The sequence below is a fragment of the Panthera tigris genome, chromosome B1 (genome assembly GCF_018350195.1).
Source record: "Panthera tigris isolate Pti1 chromosome B1, P.tigris_Pti1_mat1.1, whole genome shotgun sequence".
Lineage (NCBI taxonomy): Eukaryota > Metazoa > Chordata > Mammalia > Carnivora > Felidae > Panthera > Panthera tigris.
In genome coordinates, this window is record NC_056663.1 from 115218541 (window position 1) to 115224540 (window position 6000).

The window sequence follows — 6000 nt, forward strand, 5'->3', positions numbered from 1 at the left end:
ATATCTTTGTCCCTCTATGGATACAGACTGAGTTACCTGGCCCAAATCCACTTCCTGGGAAGGTCTTTCCTCTGCTTCCTAAACACAGAGATGTCAGAAGTGTTTGATAAACAGTACTCACCAATTTTGAGACTGGGAGTGGTTGTAAAAACCCTTGTTGTATTAGAGATGTTAATGGGCTGGAAATGTGGAAAATAAACATTCTGTGACAGTGGAATGGATTAAGTGTAGCTATGGCAGCATAATGAAACTAAAACAGTCCCATAGCTAGAGTTCAGAGTTGAAGATACCTCAAGCATTGCTGAAATAACTCCCACATTATTCTAATTAGTCACTCAAATAGTTATTCTTAAATAGTTATCCATTTCCTCAAATTGAGAACATTTGTATTTCCTAGTTACAGTGTATTTTTAGACTATAACAGTCATATGGGTAATATTTTTCTTTTCCACTGAGCTCAGGGAGATGCTCTGAGAACTGACAAATTGTCTAGACTTCCTTTTTAGCCAAGAAACACAATGCCCTATCATAGCACTAGGATTTGAGGAAGGAAACAATCAATTGCACTTTTCTCCACCCCCAAATTCAGGCCATTTGAGAAAAAAAGTTGAGAGAGAAAGGCAGATGACAGATTACCCTAAAGCTGGTAAAGTTATCGGAGAGTGTGATGTGTACTGTGGGCAAGAGGATACTAGAAAGAGACAGATCCCAGAGCAAGATACTAGAAAGTTGCCCATTCTCAGACAACACCAGACAACGTCATTTCTATCTATGGGAGCTGCCCCTGTAAAACTTATAGCATGGATGGGCAGAATGAAATGACACACTTTCTTCTGGCAATTTGTGCCAAAGAAGAAGGGTGGGGAAGGAACAGAACTCAAGAATCTCATTTGAAATTCTACAAAACTGGATAATTCACAGCACATGAAAGGAGTGAGTGAGGGATAGAGTGGGACAAAGATTATTATACACTCCACATTAAACTAGGAAAGAAGAAACCCCTCCCCCACATCATTCCCCATCAGAAGAATCCACCTGTGTATTCCATCTACTTTTAGAGAGTGAGTGGTATTTGAAGCATTACTGCCTTAATGTAAAACTGGTAAAGTTTAGAAATTCACCATTTGGTCTTAGCCTCAACTGGGGTTTCTTTTTTACACACCTAGCATATTCAAAGCATTGCCAGTGCTTGAGAATAGGTTTGGTTTGGTGATGTGGCCTCCATATATCTTGCAGTTTGACCTTTTGGGGGGTGTGCTATAGTGCTGCCTCCACTGCTTTATGCATTACTTGTTTCCTCATCCCTGCATTTATCCAAGCTGTAGAAGCACATCAACAAATTCCTGAAATAAAATTGCTATTGATACTTCTGAAAATTACCTGAGCAAAGGATGCCCCAGGACACAGAAGATATTCCCAAATTATACCCCTTCACTCAACACACACTCACTGACAGTGCCTTCTATATGGCAGGCAGCTTAGTAGGCACAACGGTAGAAGCAGAAATCCAAACCAGTAAAGTTCCTCCTTTCATTGTTTTTACACTCCAGTTATTTTTTAGGGCAGTAAAATAATTAAATGAAAACTATGTAAATACTATAGGAGACAGAGGATGAGCCCCATGAGGAAAATTGAAGCAGGGTAAAGAAACGGAGGAAGACAGTGCTATTTTAGATTCTGTGGTCAGGGAGATCTCTTAGAGGAGGCAACTATGAATAGAAACCTGAGTGAAGTGAGGGTCTGGGAATGGAAATTTCTGGAGAAATGGCAGCCCAGGAAGAAGAGCGTGGGCAAACTTCTGACATTGGGAAGAAGCTGAGGGGGAGACTCAGATGGGATGGGTAAGGGGAGAGAGCTGGAACATGAGGTCAGAGAAGAAGGTGGGTCATATTGTGTAGAACCTTACTGACTTGATAAGTACTTTTATTTTCAAAGAGAGACAGAGTTGCTGAGAGCTTTTGAGTGGAGGAGTAGCATGAGCTAACATGTTTTAAAAATTTCACCCAGGCTGTTGTGTAGAGAAGAGACAAGGGCATCCAGGCAAGAACCACAGGTGGCTTAGATTTTCGAGGTAAGGTGGAGGTCATGAGAGACAGCTGGATTTAGGGTATGTTGGGGGTGGAGCCAACTGGATTTGCTGTTGGACTGGATGCAGGTTTCATGAGCGAAAGAATCTCTCTAGCCTAACCCAAGGATCAAGGTCATGGAGACATTGTTGATAAGAAAAAAAAAAGGTTAAAAAACTCTTTCCTGTACAGTGCCCTTGTATTTAATATCTAAGGGAAGAATTGCCCTCATAAAATGCTGACAATTCTTTAGAAAATTACCCTTTGCAAATTTCTTGCCAGCATCTTGAGAGCTTGAGAAAAAATTATGCAAAGGAGGGATGGAGTCAACAAAAAGAGAGAGCTTGTTGGATGCACTAAGAAAAGCAGTTGCAGAAAAATGGAGGGTATAGAAGAGGGAATAAACAGGGACTGAGCAGAGACAGTTTTAATGTAGGAAAGAGATGCATCAGGTGGAATGCTAGAAATCTTAAAAAGTGCTAATAAGAAACTTCAATTTGATGCAGATGTCAAACGGTGTCAAGGAAAACTTACAGGAAGAGAATAGCTGACTCACAGCAGTAGGTTTAGAGAATCATTTAAGCAAAGGGTGTAGCCCAGGCACCATTCCCATTGACATCGGGCCAATGAGTTGCAGTAAAGGGCAATTTGTCAAAGGAAGTCATAGTTCTCTTTGAGTTTTAAGTAATTATATAGTGTAGGACCTGGGAATTCTAAAGACATAACAATATGCAAGTAATTGAAGTGCTTTCAGGAGAAATACACTTGCCATCATACCGCTCACACATACGTCATGAATACCACAATGCACAACCTTTTAAAATTTCCTGGGGGTCAACATTTCTTATAGATGCCATGGATTTGTTTTATTTGCTCCACACCTTCCCACTTCACTACACCTGCTACACCAGTCATCATTCTGTATTTAATGGCCAGTCAGTCTCCAGGGGCTAGTAACAGATGGAGAACATCAGATCAGCTAATGCATATAAAATATTCTAAGTCTCACTTAAGCTTTTCAGGCAGACTATGAGCTTGAGATCATTCTATCCTCCATTCTTTTCCTACTTTGCCTATCACTTCTTACCACTGTGCTCTTGTCTTTTGCAATACCCATTTATTCTTTGTCTAATTTTTTTAATGTTTATTTATTTTGTGGGGGAGGGAGGAAGGGGCAGAGAGAGAGGGAGAGAGGGAGAATCCCAAGCAGGCTCTGCACTGTCAGCACAGAACCTCACCCAGGGCCCAAGCTCACGAACTTGTGAGATCATAACCTAAGCTGAAATCAAGAGTCCGACACTTAACCGACTGAGCCACTCAGATGTCCCATTCTTTGTCCAGTTGTACGCCACACTTAAAGCTTGTTTAGAGAACAGGAAAGCCAAGCAATGTCTATGGAAATTTCACAGTAACATGCAAACTATTTAACACATACCCATGTTTTATAACTTTCCAAGATCCAAATATAGTGATGCTACCTTGTATAATGTCTGAGAGAAATACACAGCAAAACTCGTTTTTACATGTTTCAAGGGACTTTTAATTCTCTATGAAGAGTATACTCTCCACTACACCATTAGCTTCAGTTTGGGAGCGTTAAAAATCATTCTTAGTGTGGAGATATGTAGGGATGCTATGCAAGACTTTTCTTAATTAAAAACAGTAAATACAACTCAAAAGTAGTTAGGATTTATTTCTTTAATGAGTGTAAGGTTGCTCAAAAACAGGTTTAGGGCTTCGGAAGAGAAGTAATAGATATTACTTAACAGGGAAAAACAATCTCAAGAAAAACCTAACAGTGTTAAGAGTAGGATAGGTTGAAGAGATTGACCATCTGGAAGAAGAACAGGCAGAGACAATTCAAGAAAATGTTCAGGGAGCAGGGGAATGTGAACTTTCTTTGAAGGAACTTATGTTTTGGTAGCCTTGAAATAAATCAAAGGAAGCATTTAAAGAGAAGGATTAACTGGGGGAAAATGGGCTATTAGGGGTGGGAGTTTCACAGAAAAAACAATGCCTTAGGGACTATCCAAACAGAATATTATGCTAGTTCAACATCCTTCTCAGATTCTTCAGGTAATCTACCAACAACCCAACTCTTATCTCCTCATCAGCTGGCAAAAAAGAATGTTCCTAGGGACACTCTCATAGGATATAGACAATAGTAATGATTATAATCAGCTCTGTTTACTTTGCCTCAGAATGCCATCAAGTGTGATACTTTATTCCTTACAATATGCTTGAATATTTACTATGGACAAGGTGCTGGCTTAGTAGTGCTTCTACACCATCTCCTGTCATTCTTCAAAGCAACCACACTACAGCCAAGAGAGCTGGAGCCAGGATTTGAGACCCTGACTCTCTGAGAAGAGTCTGCACTCTTAGCCATTAGTTTATGCTGCCTCCATTGGAAACAACCGCCCCTTTTATGATTATGGGGGATTCTATGGCTTGCCTACTGACACGGAGCTCATTAGTGTCAGAGCTGAGGTTAAAGTCTATCTTTCGTAACCATTTATTCACTCTAAGATTCTCACTCTAAGAGTAATTCCAAAAGCAGTTACCTTATTTTTCCTGAAAACATAGTAGTTAATGCTGGAATTAGGGCTAACAGTTTATCGCTCTCTCCCCAGCAGATATTCCTCCCCATTGATTTTTTTTCCAGGGGACAAACTGGCCCATTTAGTATTTTGGACAATGCTAATAAGAACATCTTATATGTATATCCCAGTTTATAAAGTTTACAAATAAATTTTATAACAGAGTGAGGTAAGAAAAGACCATTTGTATAATGACTGTAATTTGCTGTTTACAAAAAAAGCCACAAGTTTTAGTTTGTAATTGGTTCCCATAAAAATGTCCCAAGTTGGAAAGATCGTTATTGCTTATTGGATTGGTATAAATATTAAGTTGTAATATATTTGAAATCAATTTTTTTAAAAGGTACCCGATTGATGGCTTTTCTTTGCCCTCTTATGTCCCAGGAGACTGACTGATATCGATTGCATTAGTAGATTCCCTAAATCTCTAGCTCTTTGCTGGATTTGACGAAGGAAGGCACTTGAAGAAGATCTGACAGTGAAAACAGAGGGTTCTTGGCTTTTCTTCTGACATGGCCTAGTCTGGTAGTGACAGTATTCTTCCACCAAAGGCCACATATGGGATGAATGCCCTCTCTGTGACTCCTCTCCAGGTTTCAGAAATGACAACTTCAGACATAGCAACATTAACACCTATTGATCCTAGCCCTGAGTGCATCAACATCCCTTGTTGCTTTTCGTGAACACTGCCTACATCATTATAAATTCACCTTCATCAATCTCTCTTTAATGACCTGTCTCTGTCTGACACCTGTTTCTTGCCAGGACCCTGACTGACACCTTACCTAGGTGTAAATGTTAATATGTGTTTTCTTTTCACTGTTCTCCTTCACAGTCTATGAAAGTCAAGATGCAACATTATAAGATGGTAAATTATCAAGTCCAGGGCTTCATCTGGCTTCCATACATGTTTAGTGTTGTCTACTAAAGACTGGTGTTTAATGTGATGGCTTGTATCCCAATTTTAGAAAAATTTGTATTATTTGCTAACATTTAGAAAATGGAAAGTTCTTACCTAAAAATCTGGATTTCTAGTCTCCTGAAAAACAAAACAAAACAAAACAAAACAAAACAAAACAAAACACCATGAACTATAGGAAAATGCTGGGCCTGCATTTCTGGCATCAGTAATTGACTAAAGCTAAGAGGGGCTGGAGTTCTCTAATTCTTTTTGGTTCCCACCTCTTTCTGGTATTTTGAGCATCCATTGCTTTTATTATTTTTATATATTTTTTTAATTGCGGTTGAGCTTTTTTTCTTGTATGTTTAGAAAAAAGCAAAATGTCACATGTTCCTCTGCTACAAATATCCAGTCTGCCATTACCTCAGAATAG